Source organism: Hippopotamus amphibius, chromosome 1 (genome assembly GCF_030028045.1).
Source record: "Hippopotamus amphibius kiboko isolate mHipAmp2 chromosome 1, mHipAmp2.hap2, whole genome shotgun sequence".
NCBI lineage: Eukaryota > Metazoa > Chordata > Mammalia > Artiodactyla > Hippopotamidae > Hippopotamus > Hippopotamus amphibius.
Window position 1 is genome coordinate 111,337,889 of NC_080186.1, and position 26,470 is coordinate 111,364,358.

The 26,470-nt window shown below is 49.1% G+C and overlaps 7 non-coding genes across 7 annotated transcripts; 5 read left to right on the top strand and 2 right to left on the bottom strand.

The window, feature by feature from the left end:
* Positions 1–4,646: 4,646 nt before the first annotated feature.
* Positions 4,647–4,721, bottom strand: TRNAN-GUU (transfer RNA asparagine (anticodon GUU)). Its single transcript has one exon. It is a non-coding gene; the product is annotated as a tRNA-Asn (tRNA).
* Positions 4,722–8,354: 3,633 nt separating this feature from the next.
* Positions 8,355–8,426, top strand: TRNAQ-CUG (transfer RNA glutamine (anticodon CUG)). The gene has a single exon. It is a non-coding gene; the product is annotated as a tRNA-Gln (tRNA).
* A 4,366-nt stretch (positions 8,427–12,792) lies between these two features.
* On the bottom strand, positions 12,793–12,864 carry TRNAQ-CUG (transfer RNA glutamine (anticodon CUG)). The gene has a single exon. It is a non-coding gene; the product is annotated as a tRNA-Gln (tRNA).
* Positions 12,865–16,511: 3,647 nt separating this feature from the next.
* TRNAN-GUU (transfer RNA asparagine (anticodon GUU)) lies at positions 16,512–16,586 on the top strand. The gene has a single exon. It is a non-coding gene; the product is annotated as a tRNA-Asn (tRNA).
* Positions 16,587–21,688: 5,102 nt separating this feature from the next.
* On the top strand, positions 21,689–21,761 carry TRNAV-CAC (transfer RNA valine (anticodon CAC)). The gene has a single exon. It is a non-coding gene; the product is annotated as a tRNA-Val (tRNA).
* Positions 21,762–22,685: 924 nt separating this feature from the next.
* TRNAE-UUC (transfer RNA glutamic acid (anticodon UUC)) lies at positions 22,686–22,757 on the top strand. The gene has a single exon. It is a non-coding gene; the product is annotated as a tRNA-Glu (tRNA).
* A 1,176-nt stretch (positions 22,758–23,933) lies between these two features.
* Positions 23,934–24,007, top strand: TRNAN-GUU (transfer RNA asparagine (anticodon GUU)). Its single transcript has one exon. It is a non-coding gene; the product is annotated as a tRNA-Asn (tRNA).
* The last annotated feature ends 2,463 nt before the right edge of the window (positions 24,008–26,470 follow it).

Sequence of the window (26,470 nt, forward strand, 5' to 3'; positions counted from 1 at the left end):
CCAGGGCCCTGCCCCTTGGCCACCATGCTCAGTGGTAACTGAGAACACTTCACTAAGTTTTGCATCCCCTCCTTGTTCAACCCCCAAGATTTCGAAGAGAAAAAGAAGATTGAAAGGAAGGCCTTACCAAACTCCCCAAATTAATTAATGAAATGAGGAAGAAGAGGAGAGGAGTAAACACTACCATTGGAGAAGCAAGGAGGTTAGACAGAGAATGACCATGAGTTTGTTAACCATACACTAACCGGAAACTGGCTATTTAAAGACTACGAAGGCCCTATCTTCCAACATTTGAAGGGCTAAATTTTCCCTTTCCATAGAAGTGTCTCCACCCAGGAATAGATTTCAAAGCTACCTAAAGAGTGCATATAGAGGTTAATATGAAAATAATACTTCAATATTAGTAGTGAAGAGATTTGAAATGAGTTAACGCACATGGTTACTAATAAAAATGGGAATCACTTATTAGGATGCTGTCATTAAACAAAGACATCATTTTAACAATAACCAGGTAGTTTTAAACATATATTTATTTATTTATTTAATTTTAGTTTACTTATTTATTATTTTTTGGGGGCAGTACACCGGGTTCAATCATCTGTTTTTATACACATATCCCCGTATTCCCTCCCTCCCTGGAGTCCCCCTCACCCTCCCCGTCCCAGTCCTCTAAGGCATCTTCCATCCTCGAGTTGGACTCCCTTTGTTATACAACAACTTCCCACTGGCTATCTATTTTACAGTTGGTAGTATATATATGTCTGTGCTACTCTCTCGCTTCGTCGCAGCTTCCCCTTCACCCCCCGCCCTGCCCAAACCTCGAGGTCTCCAGTCCATTCTCTGCATCTGCGTCCTTGTTCTTGTCACTGAGTTCATCAGTACCGTTTTTAGATTCCGTATATGTGAATTAGCATACAATATTTGTCTTTCTCTTTCTGACTTACTTCACTCTGTATGACAGACTCTAGGTCTATCCACCTCATGACATACAGCTCCATCTCATCCCTTTTTATAGCTGAGTAATATTCCATTGTATATATATGCCACATCTTCTCTATCCATTCATTTGTTGATGGGCATTTAGGTTGCTTCCATGTCCTGGCTATTGTAAATAGTGCCACAATAAACATTATGGTACATGTTTCTTTTGGGATTATGGTTTTCTTTGGGTATATGCCCAGTAGTGGGATGACTGGATCATATGGTAGTTCTATTTGTAGTTTTTGAAGGAACCTCCAAATTGTTTTCCATAGTGGCTGTACCAACTTACATTCCCACCAACAGTGCAGGAGAGTTCCCTTTTCTCCACATCCTCTCCAACATTTGTTGTTTCCAGATCGTGTGATGATGGCCATTCTGACCGGTGTGAGGTAATACCTCATTGTGGCTTTGACTTGTGCCGAGACCAGCTCGGCGACTCGAGGCGAGTGACGGGTGCCGCAAGCTTGAAGAAGACACAGACACAGACTGAAGAGAAAAGTGGGACCGGGGGGCTCAAGACCTCTCGGATCAAGAGCCCCGCTGACTCATCCCAGGCTGCTTTTATTGAGTTCGTGGGCTAACATTCTCAGGTTACACTCATAAACAGTCAAAGGCCTCACATGATTGAGGCAATTATCTTTGTTTACTTCCTGGGTCTGAGTTGAGCAGGTGTGGATTTGAGCTGGGGGTGGAGAGCAAAACAGCCCTGGGGGCAGGAGACCTCTCTCAGATATTGGGGGTCTGTGCCCCACCCGTGTTGGCCCCTCTGCGACTGTGCCTGTCTTAGGTTGTTCCTCCCTTGAGGAATCTTACCCGTCTCTGGCTAACCAGTCATCCTCCAGGGCCAAACAGGGTGATATAAGGAAGGTTCTATGCACCACCCCTGTTGGCCCCTCTGCGGCTGTGCCTGTCTTAGGTTGTTCCTCCTCTGAGGAATCTTACCCGTCTTTGGCTAACCAGCCATCCTTCAGGACCAAACAGGGTGATATTAGTCTCCACGCCCCGCACCCTCAGCTCCTCCACTGCTCAAGAATCCCATCGCTCGGCCCACATCAAAAAGGTTCCTGAATGTCTTCCCACAGACTTGCATTTCTCTGATGATGAGTGATGTTGAGCATCTCTTCATGTGTTTGTTGGCCATCTGTACGTCTTCTTTGGAGAAATGTCTATTTAAAAAATAAGCCATAATATATAGAAGGTACAAAGAGTGTACAGTTCCAAAACCATTAGCAGTGTGCACCTACCTGAACAACTAATGAAGCAGTATCCACACCAAGGTATGGAAAATTCCCAGACCACAAAAGGCTTCCTCATGACTGTTCCCATGCAAGAGTTCAGAGTGATCACACACACACCCCTCCCAACTTCTCTGTTACTTTCACATAAATTGAATCACAAGGCATGCATCGGGTTTGGTGGGGGGAAAGGGCATGGGTCTGACTTCTTTCATGCAACATTATGTGTATGAAATTTAACTACCTGCAGTAGTTCTTTGTCTCTGTGTGTATTCCTTGTAAGAATATATCTCAACATATTCATCTACTGTTGTACATTTGACTTGTTTCACTTGAGGATATTTGGAAATGGAACAAACATTATTTTACGCCTCTTGGTGGACATACAAAAGGGCAGTCCATTCCAGTATAAATGCCAAAATAAATGCCAGAGTTGACCTTCAAACTAAAAGTTGTTCTTTTCTCCCCCCCCCCTTTTTTTTTATGAGCAAAAAGGGTTTATTCAGGAATAACAGAGGAACTGCAATTCAGGACAAGCAAGCTATAGCAAAAGCCATAGGCAAGTTCCACAAACAAAAGAGAGGAAGGAACACTGTTTTACATAGCAAGAGGAGAACCCTGAGAAGGATTGTTTTGAATCCAAGTCCATTGGAGAAAAGTGGCTGATTCCACTGATTTCTTGCAGGAGATGCAACATACAATTGTTTTCTCTTGGGACCTATCATTGAGGATTCTTTCCTCTTGATGATTCTTCTGTTTGGGTCTATAATTGACAATTCTTCCTGTATTTGAACTTGGGTGATACTCCATGAGGGCTCCTCCTTCTGGTTCCTGACTCCATTTTAGTGAGGTTTCCTTTATTAGTTTTCACACCAGTCACAAGGAATCTCAGATTTTCTATTTTAATATATTTTAATGTTTTATGAGACTACTGAAGCCCATGCATCCTAGTGCCACAACTACTGAGACCATGCGCCACAACTAACTCTCCATGCAGATTAGCTGTCATCTTCTACCGAACAGGAAATGGATCCACCCAACAGGGGTTATCCTGTTCATGTCCTAACATTAAAACCAGAATCCCACACTGATGGGAGAAATTAGGGATGCACAAATGAGAGAGAGACCAGGGCGAGAGGAAAATATTTGTCCAATAACCACACAGTGTGAAAAAGCCAAAACACTCAATTTCTGCACATGAGATGTAAGAGGAGAACAGAGCAAACATGAGCCGATAGCTCTAAGGGTCCAGGTCTGCAGGAGGAGGCTGTGGGGGGTAGGATTCTGTTGGCTCCCTCGATGTGTCTTAGATGGGCTAATTTCTATAGTCAGAGCCAACAAACAAACAAACAAAAAACTGTCAAGGAATAATATAGAGACACTTATTCCCATGATAATTCCCCGTTTCATAGGAGAGAGGACAGGCATTAGGCTGTTTTCATCAAATTAAAAGTATAACCAAAAGTTATAAACAAAAGAGGAAAGGGGGAAAGGAGAAAAGCCTCTGGGATCAGCGAGACTTTTCTCTTTGGATAAGTGGCTTGGCCGGCTGTTGTCAAAGAGGTCATCCTGGGCAGTCTTCTCTGGACCCTGTTGACTAGTCAGCAGAGGAAACAAGTACAGTTACTGGAGGACTTTAAAAATATTGAAGGTTTAACTTTTGAACACATGCAATAGGATATCTCTGTGTAATGCCCACAATGTCCCTCTGTGGTCCTTCCCCTTAGTTCTGTCCGGAGGGCACGGCTCCCTTTATTAGAGTACCAGAGAGAGATGGAGAGACAGATTGTTGTGCTGGCAACTAAATGAAGAAAGGGACATTGAACAACTGGAAAATAAACTGGAATAGGATTCAGTCCCACTTCTGTGGAAGGCAAATTTACGGGACTTAGCAACATTAGAAGCGTATAAACGCTAAATGTAGCAATAGCACTTCCAGGTCTCTACACTATGGGAACACTGCACAAGCGGTCAGAGGTGTGTGTACAATAATGGTGGCTGTAGCATAATCGTAATGAAGGCAAATAATACACAACCATGGAAGAAATGCCTTTATCAAAAAGAGCGCAGAGGACCATCATGGTGATGAGCTCACTGATAACACTGTTAGAGCGATTACTAACGTAACAGGTGAGAAACTTGAGACACATAAAATGTAAGTTCCTTGTCCAAGTCTATGGATTTGGCAGGTCCTGCCCGAACGTGGATCCCTTGATCTCTCTCAGGAGGTCCTGAGTTAGGCAAGTATAGAGTCCAGTAGAGACAATACAGATGGGACGGTGGGGTGGCCCTAGACTGGCAGCAGTCGTGAGGTGGATAGGACCCTGAAGACAGGAAGGTAAACATTGTGCGCGTCAACATACAGATAATAGAGGGGAACCCTTGAAGGGTAATCAGCACCTTGTAAGGGATTCTAAGCATCCCTGCCAGGGTCCCTGGGTGGAGCTCGAACCACCAACCTTCCGGTTAACAGCCGAACGCGCTAACCGATTGCGCCCCAGAGACAGCTTCTTTTCGCTTTTCTGCGCTCTATATGCAGCAGACACTTAATAACTCCCAGTATGTGCCGCCTGCCCCGTAGGAAAACGGTGCCAGTTCTAAGGAAAGAATCATGTTCTTTATCCTCTTGGAAACTCCTGCCTTAGGAGCTTTCGAAACGGAAAGGGCAGCAGAATGGCTTGACCCCGCCTTGCCCCTTCCCCGCCTGGGCTTCCAGCGCCCCCGGAGACACCCGGGGAGGGGCCGGGAGCCCCCAGGCCTGAAGCGAACCGGGTCCGAGGATACCTGAACACCCGGTGCGCTCCCATCATGGCTCTTCCCGTTTGCTGGCCTACACGCAATGAATGAGCGTTTGCCCACCCTGCCAAGGGGCCTCCGGGGCCGGTGGGGTGCTTCAGTTTCCTGTGTCCGTCCTGCGATTATCACAAGGGCAGAGGTGGCGGTGATGGTCGCCCCTGTGTCCCCACGCCCAAAAAAGGGTCTGGCCACCCACCGGGATGCTCTTAGGACTCGGATTCATGCATTGCTGTCTTTAGCCCTGAGTCCCACGAAGACCCCTGAGAACAGAAATGAGGAAAAATTTTCCAGGTCAAAATTTCTTTTTTCAAACCCTTTGTTATGGGTATTTGCTTTCGCAGCACCCCGTTGGGGGTGGGGTGGGGTGTGTGGCGGAAAGGCCCACAGATCGCCACCTGCGCCGTTGAGCTCCCCGAGCCCAGCTGAATAGGCTGCGTTCTGTGGGGTCGATCCTGGGAGCCGGGAACCGGCGGGAAGCGAAAGCCGACCGGGGAAGCTGGCTTTGGGACGAGGGCATGGAGTCCTCCCAGGAGGCTTGTGCGGGGATCCCGAGAGATAAGCCTCTTTCTGTCGCGTAACAGAGTGCGGAGGGAAGCTGGCGTCGGAGAGAAAGCAGCAGCCAAGACGAGAGGGAGGAAAGGAGGGAGGAAGGTGCGAGGAGGGGGAGAATAGAAGACTTTGTGCTTCCACCCCTCCCTCGCTCCCTCTCTTGCCCTCTCTCTCCTTCTTGCTCTTCTTCCCATCCCCACAGCTGACAAATCCTGATAAACCGACATCTGGGAGGAAAGACTCAACTAATCTGTGCTCAGGAGCACAAGCTCTGGGTTGTAAAAATGGGTCTGCCCTTGCGTAGCCTTGGACAAATTAAGTCAACTTTCTGGGCCTCCCTCGTTGTCAGGTGTGCCTGGGTTGAGTAACTTCTGGATCAATAATGTCATAAGCAGTGAAATCATCGATTCTATTGTCATTTTCCTCCGAATCTCTGACAACAACTACCCTTATTTATTTCACCTTAACTTAGTTCGCTTCTTCTAGACATTTCTGTAACGGGAATCAAAGCGTGGGCTCCTGTGACTGCTCTTCGGGTTTGCTCCGCTGTGGCCAGACGGCCCTTCATCGCCAGTTCTCTGCTTGCGGAACCGGGACCCACGTGCGGGCTGGAGGAAATGGGAAGACCAGGCAGTGGTGAGAAAACGAGCGTTTGCCCACCCTTTGGGGAGGCTTCCGGGGCCGGCGGGGTCCTCCGCTTCCTTCTTCGGTTTCCTGCGTCCATCTCGGGAGCTCCACGGGGGCAGGGGTCTGCTGATGGTCACTCTTGTGTCCCCTCGCCGAGAACCACTCGAGAGCCACCTCACTCAGTCTCCCAAAGACCCGCAAAGAGTCCTGAGAGAAAGGCACCCGAGTTTCTCGGCAGGGTGGTAAAGTACTCCCCCATCTTCTCCCAGGCTGCGGGAAGCCATGACGGTGTCTGGTGGCATTCTTTCCGTGCAAAGGAAGGAGGGGCGCTAGTGAGAGAAGAAGGAGGCGCGGAAGGCCTGGGCGGATGGAGAGGTGAAGGCGCTGCGAAAGGGGGTGAGGAGAAAGAGAGCAAGGAAGGAGAGGGGAGAAGAGCGAGGTGGAGAAATAGGGAGGGGGATAGAGTTAGAGGAGGAGGGCGAGGGAAGAGGTTGGGGGGCGAGGGTAAGAAGGAGGAGGAGGAGGACGAGGACGACGAGGACGACGAGGAGGAGGAGGAGGAGTTATCTTCCCAGGGGAGTTCTGTTCACTGGCCACCAACACGCCGGCAGCTCCCACCCACGCCAAATCCCCACCTCTCACCTTGGGCTCTCAGACCCAACACGCAAGCTTTCGTCCCTCAAAGACCCGTCTCTCCACCCATGGAAGTTCTAACCTCATTTGATTTCTCTGTCCCTGGTCAGAGCCCGGTTCTCTGGGTTTCCCGGTCATTCTGTGATCCCTCGACACCCTTTCCAGGGATTTCTTTTCTTCCTGTATCAGCCAGAGTCCATTTCTGGTCCTTGCACTCCTAAACCTGGACCGATCTGAAAGTGCTCCTGGAGGAGCGCTCTGTGTTGCTCCTTACCGCTCAAGGTTTTGATTTTCCAGAAGGAAGATTCATCTTCTCCTCACCCGGGAGTTCTGAACTTCCTCCTGGTAGCAAGAGCCGCCCCTTTGCCTGCTTCCTGCTTGAGCTCCAGGCTCTGGGAACACAGGGCGTCAGTCCCAGCAACACTGGGCATCTTTCGGGCTCTGTTTTTTGGCCAGCAGCTTTTTTTCTTTTAATGCGAATTCTTCTGTTCTGTGTATTGGATAAAGGAAGAAATGGCTTTGGGATAAAATAAAGAAGTAAAGGGGAAATGAAATACACGCATTATTATTTTGAGACAAAGTGGATTTCTGCGTATTATACATGTAAACATTTAGTGTGGTGGTATTGGTGGTATTTTGTGTACATAAGTCCTGCATACACTATAAGACAACATGGATACACATACTCTGATGCAGCAATGGGTGCTCTTGGGTACCTTGATATGTGCACACTTTTTTTTTTTTAAACTGTGCGATGTCTGGGCCATGACATATTAAGAAACTGGAATGAAACGGACGTGACCAAGCTCTGACAAAAGAGTCTGTGACTGCCTCAGTGTCAGAGCCCTGCCGTGGTTGATTCTGAGTCACCCCCAGGAGAGTATGGGCTGGTTTGTCTGAGTGTTTTGTGTAAATGTTAATTTTTACTTGTCCTGTAAATCTAACGAATAAACATCTGCTGCGAGAAACACTTATCCCCCAAATCAGAATTGTATGAAGAAGAAAAGGGGAGGTCTCCTGCCTCCCACTGCCACTCCACTGCTGACACCCTTTGTATATTACATGTGGCGGTGGCGCCTTTGGGGTGCCATCTGTGCTGTGTGGCCCAGGGAGCCAGGAAATCCCAAGTCCTGCCCTGGCAGTCATCTGCCCGCTCTGGGCAATGGGAAACGTGGGAAGGCAAAGCAAAGGAAAACAACACTGTTATCTGCAGAAATTTTACCTCAGGATGGGACACTCTGACAAACTGAGGCAGAATACGTGCTTTAGCTTGGAGACGTTAAGGGGCTCTTCCCCGGCCCGAAGCCCAAAGTGGATTTTACCTCATTTTCTGAGGTGCAAGTGAACTGAGAGACGTCGATCAAAGGAGAGGAGCGGAGAGAAAGCAAGACGGACGACCGCCCACGCGGGTCAACCGTGTTCAAGTCTTGCCGGGTTGGTAGAAGAAATGCCTTGGGCTTATCGGAGGGGCGTATGGAGGCTAAACGAGTCCTTGTACATCCCTGGCGACACAGAGCGGGCAGCTCTCGAGGAGGTTCCATGGTGTAATGGTGAGCACTCTGGACTCTGAATCCAGCGATCCGAGTTCGAATCTCGGTGGGACCTTTCTGTTTAGTCAGGGGGAGGGGACTTTTTACTTTCCCACCGGCAAGTGCCCTCCCGCTCCCGCGTCCCCGAGCGGCGCGGTCCACACGGAGGTGGCGGGCAGGTGGGGGACGAGCGCGGGGCGTCCCCGCTGGCCCCGGGCGGTCAGCCCGTCTCTGGCCATCGGAGGCCCGGCCCCGCCGCCAAGCGGCGCAGCGACCGAGCCAGTGCCACCCCGCCGTCGGGGCCCCCTGCGTCTCGGGGGTAAAAGGCAGAGGCTGCGCCGCCTGAGTCCTGCCCCGCGAGGGGGCGTCACACCGCAGGCGTAACTGCGCGCTTGTCCCTGTGAGTCAGGGGTCGCTGTGGGGGGCTGTGATGTCGCTGGTCAGACAGGGTCTCAGCCTCTTAGCTTTCGGGTCGATGGTTCCAGACCCGAATGGGAAGCACTGTATGTTATTCAGGGGCCCTATTACTCCGAATGGTAACGGATCCTATCCCAGTTTCTTCTTCTTTTATTCAGAATGTCTGGCTCCTAAGTCTCCGTTGGGCCCCTCAAAGCCGCTGTTAGGCTAAGACTTGAACCCTGACTCCAGGAAACCTCGACCTTTAGTCCCAAGCTCAGCCGGAAAGGGGAGCGCGGGCCGCGGACTCGGGCGTCTGAGGAGACCCCGGGCCCCTGAGCCACGGCCGCCCGGCCCGGCTTCAAGGGGCCCGAAGGGGAGACGAGCCGGAGCCGCCCCGAGTCCGGACCCGCGGGCGCCCCTTCGTCCCGCCGCGGCTCTGCTGCCCCGAGAAGACGCCGCAGGACGTGGCCGGAGGCAAACACTTTCGTCCTCTACGGCTGCATAGAAAAATACGGAGGAGGACTGTGATGCACTTGAATAGCTAATTAAAATGTTCTCTTCCAGGTGCGGAGGAGCATCGCTCTGAGTTTTACATGTTGGAACTTTCAGCGGTTACAAAGGGCTGAATGACACAGCTGTCTTTGGAGGACGTGAAAAGAAAGGTGTGGGGCCGGCGAAAATACCCGAGGAAGGGAAAGAGCAGGAGAGAACAGAGAATGACACAGAAGGGAGAAAGGGGCGGAAGGGAGAGGAGCTGGGCGAGCACTGCAGCGGGGGCAGTCTCTGGGTCTGGGCGACCACAGCTCCTCACTCTGGAGCGCTCCCGCCCTTTACTGACCTGCCCGAGAACCCGGTTCCGCCCCCGCATCGCCAGTGTGCTTGCCAAGCTGGCATTTGTTCTTGCAAAGTTTCCTTTGCCGGCTGGGTTTGGAGGGGTGAGGTGGGCTGTGTTGCTTTGCAAGCGAGTGGACGTCCTGCCGGCTGGCTTGGAGGTGACTGGTGGGTAGGGAAAGACGCAAACTCCACTTTTCCCTTTGCAGGCCGGTCTGCAGGGCCTGGGGTGGGCAACTGGAAAATCAGGGTGCTGGTATTTATTTAGAGAAAAGGAGAGAGATAGCAAAACAGCTGGCTACGTGAGTTGAAAGGGCTTATCCCATTCAACTGGAAAAGAGAAATGTGGCATGGGATCAGGGGGCTACTGTCTCCCATAACACGTTTTGGGGCATATGTAACTTTGCATCACATATATGATATTTTTAAAGTTCATTGCTTGTATTTTGAATTTAAATTTCTATGTAGTCATATGTATCACTTTTTTTAAAATTCTGGGTCTTGTGTCATGCGTAGAAACGTTTTCCACTGTAAAAACCACAATTTGTTTATTGGGGCATTCTTTTTTTTTTTAACAGACAATAAACTGCATATATTTAGAGTGTACAATTTGGTTTTTTTTTTTCTTATTAGTAATGTATATATGGCAATCCCAATCTCCCAGCTCATTCCCCTCAACCCTCCCCGTATTGGGGCATTCTTGAAGCAAGGAATTGGACCTTTAACTCTCCTAGTGAGGAGCTGATCAGATGAGCTAATAAACTCGCAGATCCTCCCAGCCCAGGAGGTTACTGCTGGTCAGAGAGGATTGCTTTACTGGCTCTAGGAGGGTCCACAGCCACTGAAAAGGATCAGCAACTTAAACAAAATCACACCCAGTCTTTATGCAGTCTTGCGCCCAAAATACAAGAGCTTACACTCAATGAGTACATGCGAAGTGTCATGTGCCCAGGCATAGTCTACAAGTTTTACACGGGTTTACTCATTTAATCCTTTTGACGGGCCTATATCATATCATCACCCTATTTCCCATGTGAGAAAACTGAGACATGGAAAGCTTAAGCAAGTTGTCTAGTGGCTCAGTCAGTGAGTGGGATTTGAGAAGAGGAATCTGAAGTGAAGCCCACCTGGCTGCACAACATAGGCTCCCAGTCAAAGAGAAACACAAATGGTAAAAATGCTTGGCAAAAAATTTCAGCCTGTATATTCCTTCTGTAAAAGCACACAAGGAGGAGGCTCGTAACAGGCATAAGGTGTCCTCCTTATCCCAGCAGCTGCTCCCCCCGAATCTGCAACTTACACACAAATCCTGCCAGAACTAGGGTTTTCCTCCCCTTTACCTTTTCCCCTCACCTACCCCATACCTCTTCCATGGCTATTCTGGTCTTTCACTTCCAGGTCATCCTTTTTTTCCTTCTTTTTTTTAATTTAAAAATGTTGAATATATATAAAGAAGAAACTAAGCGGCCATCTATATTCCCACCTCCTGGAATTAACTACTGTTGACACCTTTATGTATTTTTCTTCAAATTTGCTGTTAAGTTAATCTAAATTGTTGCAAAAATCATATATACTTATTACATAAAATTCAAATGATGCAGAAAATACAAATATGTAAAATTTTGAAACATCTGAAATTCAAAAATAACTTTTATCAACTAAGTAACTATTGATGGAGTCATTTTGGTATAGCACAGAGAGAAGTGTATATATATATATTATATATATATATATGCTTTTATAAAACTGAGCTCTTGTAGATTCTGTTTTGCTATCTCTCTCCTTTTCTCTAAATAAATACCAGCACCCTGATTTTCCAGTTGCCCACCCCAGGCCCTGCAGACCGGCCTGCAAAGGGAAAAGTGGAGTTTGCGTCTTTCCCTACCCACCAGTCACCTCCAAGCCAGCCGGCAGGACGTCCACTCGCTTGCAAAGCAACACAGCCCACCTCACCCCTCCAAACCCAGCCGGCAAAGGAAACTTTGCAAGAACAAATGCCAGCTTGGCAAGCACACTGGCGATGCGGGGGCGGAACCGGGTTCTCGGGCAGGTCAGTAAAGGGCGGGAGCGCTCCAGAGTGAGGAGCTGTGGTCGCCCAGACCCAGCGACTGCCCCCGCTGCAGTGCTCGCCCAGCTCCTCTCCCTTCCGCCCCTTTCTCCCTTCTGTGTCATTCTCTGTTCTCTCCTGCTCTTTCCCTTCCTCGGGTATTTTCGCCGGCCCCACACCTTTCTTTTCACGTCCTCCAAAGACAGCTGTGTCATTCAGCCCTTTGTAACCGCTGAAAGTTCCAACATGTAAAACTCAGAGCGATGCTCCTCCGCACCTGGAAGAGAACATTTTAATTAGCTATTCAAGTGCATCACAGTCCTCCTCCGTATTTTTCTATGCAGCCGTAGAGGACGAAAGTGTTTGCCTCCGGCCACGTCCTGTGGCGTCTTCTCGGGGCAGCAGAGCCGCGGCGGGACGAAGGGGCGCCCGCGGGTCCGGACTCGGGGCGGCTCCGGCTCGTCTCCCCTTCGGGCCCCTTGAAGCCGGGCCGGGCGGCCGTGGCTCAGGGGCCCGGGGTCTCCTCAGACGCCCGAGTCCGCGGCCCGCGCTCCCCTTTCCGGCTGAGCTTGGGACTAAAGGTCGAGGTTTCCTGGAGTCAGGGTTCAAGTCTTAGCCTAACAGCGGCTTTGAGGGGCCCAACGGAGACTTAGGAGCCAGACATTCTGAATAAAAGAAGAAGAAACTGGGATAGGATCCGTTACCATTCGGAGTAATAGGGCCCCTGAATAACATACAGTGCTTCCCATTCGGGTCTGGAACCATCGACCCGAAAGCTAAGAGGCTTGAGACCCTGGCTGACCAGCGACATCACAGCCCCTCACAGCGACCCCTGACTCACAGGGACAAGTGCGCAGTTACGCCTGCGGTGTGACGCCCCCTCGCGGGGCAGGACTCAGGCGGCGCAGCCTCTGCCTTTTACCCCCGAGACGCAGGGGGCCCCGACGGCGGGGTGGCACTGGCTCGGTCGCTGCGCCGCTTGGCGGCGGGGCCGGGCCTCCGATGGCCAGAGACGGGCTGACCGCCCGGGGCCAGCGGGGACGCCCCGCGCTCGTCCCCCACCTGCCCGCCACCTCCGTGTGGACCGCGCCGCTCGGGGACGCGGGAGCGGGAGGGCACTTGCCGGTGGGAAAGTAAAAAGTCCCCTCCCCCTGACTAAACAGAAAGGTCCCACCGAGATTCGAACTCGGATCGCTGGATTCAGAGTCCAGAGTGCTCACCATTACACCATGGAACCTCCTCCAGAGCTGTACGCTCTGTGTCGCCAGGGATGTACAAGGACTCATTTAGCCTCCATACGCCCCTCCGATAAGCCCAAGGCATTTCTTCTACCAACCCGGCAAGACTTGAACACGGTTGACCCGCGTGGGCGGTCGTCCGTCTTGCTTTCTCTCCGCTCCTCTCCTTTGATCGACGTCTCTCAGTTCACTTGCACCTCAGAAAATGAGGTAAAATCCACTTTGGGCTTCGGGCCGGGGAAGAGCCCCTTAAAGTCTCCAAGCTAAAGCACGTATTCTGCCTCAGTTTGTCAGAGTGTCCCATCCTGAGGTAAAATTTCTGCAGATAACAGTGTTGTTTTCCTTTGCTTTGCCTTCCCACGTTTCCCATTGCCCAGAGCGGGCAGATGACTGCCAGGGCAGGACTTGGGATTTCCTGGCTCCCTGGGCCACACAGCACAGATGGCACCCCAAAGGCGCCACCGCCACATGTAATATACAAAGGGTGTCAGCAGTGGAGTGGCAGTGGGAGGCAGGAGACCTCCCCTTTTCTTCTTCATACAATTCTGATTTGGGGGATAAGTGTTTCTCGCAGCAGATGTTTATTCGTTAGATTTACAGGACAAGTAAAAATTAACATTTACACAAAACACTCAGACAAACCAGCCCATACTCTCCTGGGGGTGACTCAGAATCAACCACGGCAGGGCTCTGACACTGAGGCAGTCACAGACTCTTCTGTCAGAGCTTGGTCAAGTCCGTTTCATTCCAGTTTCTTAATATGTCATGGCCCAGACATCGCACAGTTTAAAAAAAAAAAGTGTGCACATATCAAGGTACCCAAGAGCACCCATTGCTGCATCAGAGTATGTGTATCCATGTTGTCTTACAGTGTATGCAGGACTTATGTACACAAAATACCACCAATACCACCACACTAAATGTTTACATGTATAATACGTAGAAATCCACTTTGTCTCAAAATAATAATGCGTGTATTTCATTTCCCCTTTACTTCTTTATTTTATCCCAAAGCCATTTCTTCCTTTATCCAATACACAGAACAGAAGAATTCGCATTAAAAGAAAAAAAGCTGCTGGCCAAAAAACAGAGCCCGAAAGATGCCCAGTGTTGCTGGGACTGACGCCCTGTGTTCCCAGAGCCTGGAGCTCAAGCAGGAAGCAGGCAAAGGGGCGGCTCTTGCTACCAGGAGGAAGTTCAGAACTCCCGGGTGAGGAGAAGATGAATCTTCCTTCTGGAAAATCAAAACCTTGAGCGGTAAGGAGCAACACAGAGCGCTCCTCCAGGAGCACTTTCAGATCGGTCCAGGTTTAGGAGTGCAAGGACCAGAAATGGACTCTGGCTGATACAGGAAGAAAAGAAATCCCTGGAAAGGGTGTCGAGGGATCACAGAATGACCGGGAAACCCAGAGAACCGGGCTCTGACCAGGGACAGAGAAATCAAATGAGGTTAGAACTTCCATGGGTGGAGAGACGGGTCTTTGAGGGACGAAAGCTTGCCTGTTGGGTCTGAGAGCCCAAGGTGAGAGGTGGGGATTTGGCGTGGGTGGGAGCTGCCGGCGTGTTGGTGGCCAGTGAACAGAACTCCCCTGGGAAGATAACTCCTCCTCCTCCTCCTCCTCCTCGTCGTCCTCGTCGTCCTCGTCGTCCTCGTCCTCCTCCTCCTCCTTCTTACCCTCGCCCCCCAACCTCTTCCCTCGCCCTCCTCCTCTAACTCTATCCCCCTCCCTATTTCTCCACCTCGCTCTTCTCCCCTCTCCTTCCTTGCTCTCTTTCTCCTCACCCCCTTTCGCAGCGCCTTCACCTCTCCATCCGCCCAGGCCTTCCGCGCCTCCTTCTTCTCTCACTAGCGCCCCTCCTTCCTTTGCACGGAAAGAATGCCACCAGACACCGTCATGGCTTCCCGCAGTCTGGGAGAAGATGGGGGAGTACTTTACCACCCTGCCGAGAAACTCGGGTGCCTTTCTCTCAGGACTCTTTGCGGGTCTTTGGGAGACTGAGTGAGGTGGCTCTCGAGTGGTTCTCGGCGAGGGGACACAAGAGTGACCATCAGCAGACCCCTGCCCCCGTGGAGCTCCCGAGATGGACGCAGGAAACCGAAGAAGGAAGCGGAGGACCCCGCCGGCCCCGGAAGCCTCCCCAAAGGGTGGGCAAACGCTCGTTTTCTCACCACTGCCTGGTCTTCCCATTTCCTCCAGCCCGCACGTGGGTCCCGGTTCCGCAAGCAGAGAACTGGCGATGAAGGGCCGTCTGGCCACAGCGGAGCAAACCCGAAGAGCAGTCACAGGAGCCCACGCTTTGATTCCCGTTACAGAAATGTCTAGAAGAAGCGAACTAAGTTAAGGTGAAATAAATAAGGGTAGTTGTTGTCAGAGATTCGGAGGAAGATGACAATAGTATCGATGATTTCACTGCTTATGACATTATTGATCCAGAAGTTACTCAACCCAGGCACACCTGACAACGAGGGAGGCCCAGAAAGTTGACTTAATTTGTCCAAGGCTACGCAAGGGCAGACCCATTTTTACAACCCAGAGCTTGTGCTCCTGAGCACAGATTAGTTGAATCTTTCCTCCCAGATGTCGGTTTATCAGGATTTGTCAGCTGTGGGGATGGGAAGAAGAGCAAGAAGGAGAGAGAGGGCAAGAGAGGGAGCGAGGGAGGGGTGGAAGCACAAAGTCTTCTATTCTCCCCCTCCTCGCACCTTCCTCCCTCCTTTCCTCCCTCTCGTCTTGGCTGCTGCTTTCTCTCCGACGCCAGCTTCCCTCCGCACTCTGTTACGCGACAGAAAGAGGCTTATCTCTCGGGATCCCCGCACAAGCCTCCTGGGAGGACTCCATGCCCTCGTCCCAAAGCCAGCTTCCCCGGTCGGCTTTCGCTTCCCGCCGGTTCCCGGCTCCCAGGATCGACCCCACAGAACGCAGCCTATTCAGCTGGGCTCGGGGAGCTCAACGGCGCAGATGGCGATCTGTGGGCCTTTCCGCCACACACCCCACCCCACCCCCAACGGGGTGCTGCGAAAGCAAATACCCAGAACAAAGGGTTTGAAAAAAGAAATTTTGACCTGGAAAATTTTTCCTCATTTCTGTTCTCAGGGGTCTTCGTGGGACTAAGGGCTAAAGACAGCAATGCATGAATCCGAGTCCTAAGAGCATCCCGGTGGGTGGCCAGACCCTTTTTTGGGCGTGGGGACACAGGGGCGACCATCACCGCCACCTCTGCCCTTGTGATAATCGCAGGACGGACACAGGAAACTGAAGCACCCCACCGGCCCCGGAGGCCCCTTGGCAGGGTGGGCAAACGCTCATTCATTGCGTGTAGGCCAGCAAACGGGAAGAGCCATGATGGGAGCGCACCGGGTGTTCAGGTATCCTCGGACCCGGTTCGCTTCAGGCCTGGGGGCTCCCGGCCCCTCCCCGGGTGTCTCCGGGGGCTCTGGAAGCCCAGGCGGGGAAGGGGCAAGGCGGGGTCAAGCCATTCTGCTGCCCTTTCCGTTTCGAAAGCTCCTAAGGCAGGAGTTTCCAAGAGGATAAAGAACATGATTCTTTCCTTAGAACTGGCACCGTTTTCCTACGGGGCAGGCGGCACATACTGGGAGTTATTAAGTGTCTGCTGCATATAGAGCGCAGAAAAGCGAAAAGAAGCTGTCTCTGGGGCGCAATCGGTTAGCGCGTTCGGCTGTTAACCGGAAGGTTGGTGGTTCGAGCTCCACCCAGGGACCCTGGCAGGGATGCTTAGAATCCCTTACAAGGTGCTGATTACCCTTCAAGGGTTCCCCTCTATTATCTGTATGTTGACGCGCACAGTGTTTACCTTCCTGTCTTCAGGGTCCTATCCACCTCACGACTGCTGCCAGTCTAGGGCCACCCCACCGTCCCATCTGTATTGTCTCTACTGGACTCTATACTTGCCTAACTCAGGACCTCCTGAGAGAGATCAAGGGATCCACGTTCGGGCAGGACCTGCCAAATCCATAGACTTGGACAAGGAACTTACATTTTATGTGTCTCAAGTTTCTCACCTGTTACGTTAGTAATCGCTCTAACAGTGTTATCAGTGAGCTCATCACCATGATGGTCCTCTGCGCTCTTTTTGATAAAGGCATTTCTTCCATGGTTGTGTATTATTTGCCTTCATTACGATTATGCTACAGCTACCATTATTGTACACACACCTCTGACCGCTTGTGCAGTGTTCCCATAGTGTAGAGACCTGGAAGTGCTATTGCTACATTTAGCGTTTATATGCTTCTAATGTTGCTAAGTCCCGTAAATTTGCCTTCCACAGAAGTGGGACTGAATCCTATTCCAGTTTATTTTCCAGTTGTTCAATGTCCCTTTCTTCATTTAGTTGCCAGCACAACAATCTGTCTCTCCATCTCTCTATGGTACTCTAATAAAGGGAGCCGTGCCCTCCCGACAGAACTAAGGGGAAGGACCACAGAGGGACATTGTGGGCATTACATAGAGATATCCTATTGCATGTGTTCAAAAGTTAAACCTTCAATATTTTTAAAGTCCTCCAGTAACTGTACTTGTTTCCTCTGCTGACTAGTCAACAGGGTCCAGAGAAGACTGCCCAGGATGACCTCTTTGACAACAACCGGCCAAGCCACTTATCCAAAGAGAAAAGTCTCGCTGATCCCAGAGGCTTTTCTCCTTTCCCCCTTTCCTCTTTTGTTTATAACTTTTGGTTATACTTTTAATTTGATGAAAACAGCCTAATGCCTGTCCTCTCTCCTATGAAACGGGGAATTATCATGGGAATAAGTGTCTCTATATTATTCCTTGACAGTTTTTTGTTTGTTTGTTTGTTGGCTCTGACTATAGAAATTAGCCCATCTAAGACACATCGAGGGAGCCAACAGAATCCTACCCCCCACAGCCTCCTCCTGCAGACCTGGACCCTTAGAGCTATCGGCTCATGTTTGCTCTGTTCTCCTCTTACATCTCATGTGCAGAAATTGAGTGTTTTGGCTTTTTCACACTGTGTGGTTATTGGACAAATATTTTCCTCTCGCCCTGGTCTCTCTCTCATTTGTGCATCCCTAATTTCTCCCATCAGTGTGGGATTCTGGTTTTAATGTTAGGACATGAACAGGATAACCCCTGTTGGGTGGATCCATTTCCTGTTCGGTAGAAGATGACAGCTAATCTGCATGGAGAGTTAGTTGTGGCGCATGGTCTCAGTAGTTGTGGCACTAGGATGCATGGGCTTCAGTAGTCTCATAAAACATTAAAATATATTAAAATAGAAAATCTGAGATTCCTTGTGACTGGTGTGAAAACTAATAAAGGAAACCTCACTAAAATGGAGTCAGGAACCAGAAGGAGGAGCCCTCATGGAGTATCACCCAAGTTCAAATACAGGAAGAATTGTCAATTATAGACCCAAACAGAAGAATCATCAAGAGGAAAGAATCCTCAATGATAGGTCCCAAGAGAAAACAATTGTATGTTGCATCTCCTGCAAGAAATCAGTGGAATCAGCCACTTTTCTCCAATGGACTTGGATTCAAAACAATCCTTCTCAGGGTTCTCCTCTTGCTATGTAAAACAGTGTTCCTTCCTCTCTTTTGTTTGTGGAACTTGCCTATGGCTTTTGCTATAGCTTGCTTGTCCTGAATTGCAGTTCCTCTGTTATTCCTGAATAAACCCTTTTTGCTCATAAAAAAAAAGGGGGGGGGGAGAAAAGAACAACTTTTAGTTTGAAGGTCAACTCTGGCATTTATTTTGGCATTTATACTGGAATGGACTGCCCTTTTGTATGTCCACCAAGAGGCGTAAAATAATGTTTGTTCCATTTCCAAATATCCTCAAGTGAAACAAGTCAAATGTACAACCGTAGATGAATATGTTGAGATATATTCTTACAAGGAATACACACAGAGACAAAGAACTACTGCAGGTAGTTAAATTTCATACACATAATGTTGCATGAAAGAAGTCAGACCCATGCCCTTTCCCCCCACCAAACCCGATGCATGCCTTGTGATTCAATTTATGTGAAAGTAACAGAGAAGTTGGGAGGGGTGTGTGTGTGATCACTCTGAACTCTTGCATGGGAACAGTCATGAGGAAGCCTTTTGTGGTCTGGGAATTTTCCATACCTTGGTGTGGATACTGCTTCATTAGTTGTTCAGGTAGGTGCACACTGGCAATGGTTTTGGAACTGTACACTCTTTGTACCTTCTATATATTATGGCTTATTTTTTAAATAGACATTTCTCCAAAGAAGACGTACAGATGGCCAACAAACACATGAAGAGATGCTCAACATCACTCATCATCAGAGAAATGCAAGTCAAAGCCACAATGAGGTATTACCTCACACCGGTCAGAATGGCCATCATCACACGATCTGGAAACAACAAATGTTGGAGAGGATGTGGAGAAAAGGGAACTCTCCTGCACTGTTGGTGGGAATGTAAGTTGGTACAGCCACTATGGAAAACAATTTGGAGGTTCCTTCAAAAACTACAAATAGAACTACCATATGATCCAGTCATCCCACTACTGGGCATATACCCAAAGAAAACCATAATCCCAAAAGAAACATGTACCATAATGTTTATTGTGGCACTATTTACAATAGCCAGGACATGGAAGCAACCTAAATGCCCATCAACAAATGAATGGATAGAGAAGATGTGGCATATATATACAATGGAATATTACTCAGCTATAAAAAGGGATGAGATGGAGCTGTATGTCATGAGGTGGATAGACCTAGAGTCTGTCATACAGAGTGAAGTAAGTCAGAAAGAGAAAGACAAATATTGTATGCTAATTCACATATACGGAATCTAAAAACGGTACTGATGAACTCAGTGACAAGAACAAGGACGCAGATGCAGAGAATGGACTGGAGACCTCGAGGTTTGGGCAGGGCGGGGGGTGAAGGGGAAGCTGCGACGAAGCGAGAGAGTAGCACAGACATATATATACTACCAACTGTAAAATAGATAGCCAGTGGGAAGTTGTTGTATAACAAAGGGAGTCCAACTCGAGGATGGAAGATGCCTTAGAGGACTGGGACGGGGAGGGTGAGGGGGACTCCAGGGAGGGAGGGAATACGGGGATATGTGTATAAAAACAGATGATTGAACCCGGTGTACTGCCCCAAAAAAATAATAAATAAGTAAACTAAAATTAAATAAATAAATAAATATATGTTTAAAACTACCTGGTTATTGTTAAAATGATGTCTTTGTTTAATGACAGCATCCTAATAAGTGATTCCCATTTTTATTAGTAACCATGTGCGTTAACTCATTTCAAATCTCTTCACTACTAATATTGAAGTATTATTTTCATATTAACCTCTATATGCACTCTTTAGGTAGCTTTGAAATCTATTCCTGGGTGGAGACACTTCTATGGAAAGGGAAAATTTAGCCCTTCAAATGTTGGAAGATAGGGCCTTCGTAGTCTTTAAATAGCCAGTTTCCGGTTAGTGTATGGTTAACAAACTCATGGTCATTCTCTGTCTAACCTCCTTGCTTCTCCAATGGTAGTGTTTACTCCTCTCCTCTTCTTCCTCATTTCATTAATTAATTTGGGGAGTTTGGTAAGGCCTTCCTTTCAATCTTCTTTTTCTCTTCGAAATCTTGGGGGTTGAACAAGGAGGGGATGCAAAACTTAGTGAAGTGTTCTCAGTTACCACTGAGCATGGTGGCCAAGGGGCAGGGCCCTGGAGGCAAACTGCCTGGGTCTGAGTGCTGGCTCTCACTGTCACAGGGGTGGGACCCTTAAAAGGTGAGATCAGCCTTTCAGTGGCTCAGTGTTCTCATCTGCAACAAGGGGTGGTAATATCCTTCACTATCTTCCAGGGTTGTTATGTGGACTTAGTAAGTTATTACACAGTAAAGTACTGAGGAACAATGCTGGTCACTTGGTAAAGCTCAAGAAAGCTGGTTTTAGCATTATTATGACGTGTTTTATTTCCCCTTCTAACTGTACCACCGCTGACTTTCAGCATTCCCCTGAATACATTAGGATTGTTTAAATGTTTAGCTGACCTTGACTCCTCCATATAGGTGACCTGCATCTGAAAAGTGGGTTGATTTTGATGGTGGTGTAACCAGTGATCTAAAGGCAGTGGGGGACTGGATCCAACTTCATCAGACCCTTGGACCTTGCACAGGCATGACGATTGTTGAGCTCCTGGTAGACAATCTTTTGCACGTGCTTCTAGCAAGAGGTTTTTTTCATAGACAGTCAGACATACCTTAAGTACTATAAGACAAGTCCAAGTATGTACCAGGGACCTGTCTTTTTGTTTGCTGTTGTTTTAAGAAATCAGAGGAAGGAGATATAATTTATCTGGAAATTGTAGAAGACTTCCTCTTTCAGTTATGACAGAGTGTTTATAGCAAACTAGCATTCACTGTGAAAACAACTAAATAAAGTCTGGATTGAAGGAATTCTGTTTGAAATCTTCGTAGAAATATCAATGCAGCTAGGACCCACAGGATCAGCTGCAGAGAGAAGAAACTCACTGGAATGAAACTAATTCTCTACCTTTTCCCTTTAGGCCCTAAGTCAGCGGGGGTGACCTCCAGCCCTGGGGTGCATAGCTGTGGACCTGAGACTCTGCGTTTGGTGCCGGACCCCGAAGGCAGACTGTGGGGGGCTCGAGGGGCCTCCCTTCGGGGGAGGCGAGGAACCCTAAAATCAAGGCCTCCCGGAAGCCGCAGTCTCCTTGCTGAGAGATCGTGGGGCTTCAAGGTCCATTGTGCAGTTTCAAAAGTTGGTGACTAGGATAGTGGTGGCAGGACCTACGGTTTCCAGGGCTGTGTCTGCAGTGCCCGTCAGTCACCCTGTTTCCGTAGTGTAGTGGTTATCACGTTCGCCTCACACGCGAAAGGTCCCCGGTTCGAAACCGGGCGGAAACAAGGTTTTTTTCGGTTCTCTCCCTGAGATTCCTGTGGACATTCTCATTCAAAAATCCGAAACGGGCGCAAAGCATGCGGTGAGGCAGCGGGCGCAGATGCACCTTCGATCCTTAAGATACATGGGAGGAGCTCCGTGACTGCCTGAAAGCCTACTCAGCACTAGGAACCAGCCCTCCTTTCCCTGCTCTGAGTCCACTGTGCGGTCCAGGCCACAGCCAGCTAATCCAAGTGGGCAAAGGACAAGGCTGACTTCGGCTTATCTTTACATCCGCAAATCTCCTCACCTGCTAAGCAGGCGCCTAAATCTCTTCCACAGGTTCACACGACTTGTCTCTGGAAACCAAGGAGTTCATCCCTGTGAGGCACACTTGGCTTTGCGCCGCCACGTGCGGAGCAACTTGATTTGCATGAAAGAACCAGAGAGACCCAACCCAATTGTGCGCCGGGGGCTCGAGCCAAAGACACGTACATGAAGAATGTCCGGCTCCACGAGGGAGCTGGTGGAGGAGGAAAAGGAGCCCGTACCGGTGCCGTTAGCAGGAGAGGCCCCGGAGTCAGGTCAGACATGAGGAAGTAGACGGATCCGCTCATCACCCGCTGCGAGCCAAGTGGGCACCTGACTCAAGAGAAAACCGAGCTTCAGCAAGAGAGCACGGCCTCGGCTGGGCAGCACACTGCGCTGAAGCGAGACCAGGACGGAGCCCAGCCAGTTACATTGTGTCCTGGTCTCAGAGCCCAAAGCGTCGCCCACGACAGGAGAGGTGAAGGGTGGTGAGCAGCGGGGCAAGGCCTGGGAGCCCTGCACAGCTGCGCTCAGCCCTGGGGCTCTGGGAAATCTCCCTTCCTGCTCTCCGAATATCTGACATGTAGTGGTTGCACCTTCAATTTTCACCGGGCGCCTCTGAGTGAGCGTTTTCGCGCCCCTCCCTGGTGGTCTAGTGGCTAGGATTCGGCGCTTTCACCGCCGCGGCCCGGGTTCGATTCCCGGTCAGGGAAGCCAGTTTTTTGCTCTCTGCGCCTCCACTCGCAGGAGTCTGCACTTTCCTGCCCAGACCAGAGCTGTGTTTTCTGCAGGGTTCAGAGGCAGAAGAGCTTCTGCACGGAGTCCCTACATGCCGGTGAGTCCCGGCCTCAGGGTCCTTGACATCGCGCAGGCTGGAGGAGGTGACATGCAATGAGCAGCCTGGGCTGGCCAGATTTCGCCTCCACTCTTTCCTCCCTGCCTGTTAGAAACCCCAAGTTTTACTTGTAAAGTTTTCACGCAAAGAGACTCTGGGAATTGAATTCCAAAAATTCATTCAAAACCCAAACCCTTTGAAACATATAATACAGAAAAGTTGCAAGAATAGTAACATAGTATATTCTGTACCTAAGTGCACAGTTAACGTTTCCCCACCTTTGCTTTCTCACTCTCTCTCTTCATATAAAAGAATGGCGACACCACTTGAGAGGAACTCGCAGACATCTCAACTCAAGCTTGTTCCTTTCCTTTGGCGTGTTTCTCAAAGCCAGCTTCTGCGGGACCTCTCCTCCAAGGTCAAGGGAAGGCTTTGTCCTTCCGAGGAGGCCCCCTTGCCCTTTCGGGAACCTGAAGTCGGTTCTCATTCGGATGCAGAGAAGCTTCAGGAGGAGTTTTCTGCGGCTCTCCCGGAAGCGCAGGCTAGGCGCTCCCTGTGCTTGCAGGAATCTCCCGGACCGGCAGCCCTCGGGACTCCTCCCTGTCCCCTCGGTGGGCAGCGAGGTCTTGGGGCAGCCTGAGCGCCAGAACCGCCTGCCTCGGGAGAGACCCTTCAGGAGGTGCAGCTGCCCGCCCTGGCTCTTGCCTGGCTCTCTGTGCCCTGCAGGGAGCGTAAAGGGTTCTGAGCACACAAAGGGGAAGAATCCTCTCTGTGGTGGGAGGATGAGGGGACCAGATGGGAAATGCGTCAAAGGGTGTCGGCGTATTCTCAAGAGGGTGTCAGCATCGTCTGCATGGGTGGTGCCCTGTGATAATAGGGCTTAGTGTTTTGTCCTGACCTCGACCCAGTCTCAGGTCCAGTGTGATGCATTGTCCCACTCTTGCCGTGTTTCCGAGGCTTTGGAGCCGGCACGGTTTTCCTGCGGGCAGGTGGCACAGTCTGGGAATTAGTAAGTGTCTGCTCCGTATGGAGTGCAGAAAGACAGGGGACCGCTGTCTCTGTGGCGCAATCGGTTAGCGCGTTCGGCTGTTAACCGAAAGGTTGGTGGTTCGAGCCCACCCAGGGACGCTAGCAGAGCTTTTAGAACCCGTTCAAGGTGCTGATTACCCTTCAAGGGCTTCCACTCTAACTATTGCCTGAGCTCTGGCTCACACCATGTTTACCTTCCTGCCTTCGGGGCCCTATCCACCTCATGACTGCTGCCAGTCTAGGGCCACCCCACCTTCCCATCGGTATTGTCTCTACGGGACTCTATACTTGCCCAACTCAGGATCTCCTGAGAGAGATCAAGGAATCCACGATCTGGGGGGATTTATCCTGCCAAGTCTATAGATTTGGACGAGGAACTTATATTTTATGTGTCTCAGGTTCTTCATCTGTAAAAGGAAGCCAACAGTTAGTAATTGTCCGATGAGAATGTTATCAGTGAACTAGTCATCATAAGGGTCCTCTGCACTGTTTTTGATAAAGGCATTTCTTCCGTGGTTTGTGTATTATTTGGTTTCATGGTTTTACAATCATGAATATGCTGCAGCCATCATTATTGTACACACACCTCTGACCACTTGTGCAGTGTTTCCATAGTGTAGAGACCTGGACGTGCTATTGCTACATTTAGCGTTTATATGCTTCTAATGTTGGTAAGTCCTGCACATTTGCCTTCCACAGAAGTGGGACTGAATCCTATTCCAATTTATTTTCCAGTTGTTCAATGTCCCTTTCTTCATTTAGTTGCCAGCACAACAATCTGTCTCTCCATCTCTCTGTGATAGTCTAATAAAGGGAGCCGTGCCCTCCCGACAGAACTAAGGGGAAGGACCACAGAGGGACATTGTGGGCATTACACAGAGATATCCTATTGCATGTGTTCAAAAGTTAAACATTCAATATTTTTAAAGTCCTCCAATAACTGTACTTGTTTCCTCTGCTGACCTCATCAACAGGGTCCAGGGAAGACTGCCCAGAATGACCTTTTTGACAACGTCCTGCCATGCCACTTATGCAAAGAGAAAAATCTCCCTGATCCCGGAGGATTTTTCCTTCTTCCTTTCCTCTTTTATTTATAAATTTTGGTTATACTTTTAGTTTGATGAAAACAATCTAATGCCTGTCCTCCCGCCTCTAAAACAGGGAATTAGCATGGTAATAAGTGTCTCTATATTATTCCTTGATAGTTTTTTCTTTGTTTGTTTGGGGTTTTTTTGAGCTCTGACTATAAAAATTAGCCCATCTAAGACATATCCAGGGAGCCAACAGAATCCTACCACCCACAAGCTCCTGCTTTAGACCTGGACCCTTAGAGCTATTGGCTTATGTTTGCTCTGTTCTCTTAAATCTCACTTGCAGAAGCTGAGTGTTTTGGCTTTTTCATACTGTGTGGTTATTGGACAAGTATTTTCCTCTTTCTCTCTCTCTGTCTCTGTCTCTCATTTGTGCATCACTAATTTCTCCCATCAGTGTAGGATTCTGGTTTTATTGTTAGGAGGCAAGCAGGATAATCCCTATTGGGTGGTGGTTGACGGGGATCCCTTCCCTGTTAGGTAGAAGATGACAGCTAATCTGCACCAGGAGTCTTTTTCCATTGCTGCTTGTCCTGAGGATTCTGGTATTTCCTGCTACGTGAAACGGCACCAATGAGAAGTTGTCCACTTATTGTCTTTCCACTATTTGGTAAAAACCACATGGGCCCAGTCAACACTTGTCAATAACTGCGAAAGTGTAATATGTATGTTAAACATGATCTTCATACAGAATGGTTCCCTCATAAAGAACTCAACATTAATGAAGGGGATTATACAGGAAGAATATTGAATTTTTAGCATGGAACAGGCAGCTTTCTTTCATTGGTATACGCAAGTTTCTAAATAACTGGAAAAATTCAAAGACATGTCCTTTAAAGTTTGTTAAAATGAGTCTACAGAAAGCAGAGGAAAGACATTTATATCACTACAAACAAGCATATCACAGAATGACTCCGATTTTCATCAAGGAGCACCCGTCAGCACCTTATGTTGCTTAATTATTTCATTTTGTTTCCCTCACTGGCAAGTGTTGTTAAAAGACATCATTGCCTCTGCTTTCACCATAAATAACGCCCCCTAGTTTGATGGATTTTTTTTCCTTTTAAATATATTTTCTCTGAGACAAAACAATATACTTTTCCGCTAGAGATAACAGACAAATTAGGTCCCTAAAAATTTAAACGTGTCACTTCCCCCATTAGCTTCAGGAAAGAATCACTTATATAAACTTAAGATGAGAAAATTAGGAATTTCTGGGGGAAAAAATGCTTTACCACTTATGCGTTTAATGTGGTTTTTTTAAAAAAATTATTTATTTTTGGCTGCATTGGGTCTTCGTTGCTATGTGCATGCTTTCTCTAGTTGTGGAGAGCAGGGCCACCCTTTTTTGGGGTGCTCAGGCCTCCCAGTACGGAGGCCTCTCTTGCTGCGGAGCATGGGCTCCATGCATGAGGGCTCAGCAGTTGCGGCACATGGGCCCAGCAGCTCCATCCCATGTAGGATCTTCCCC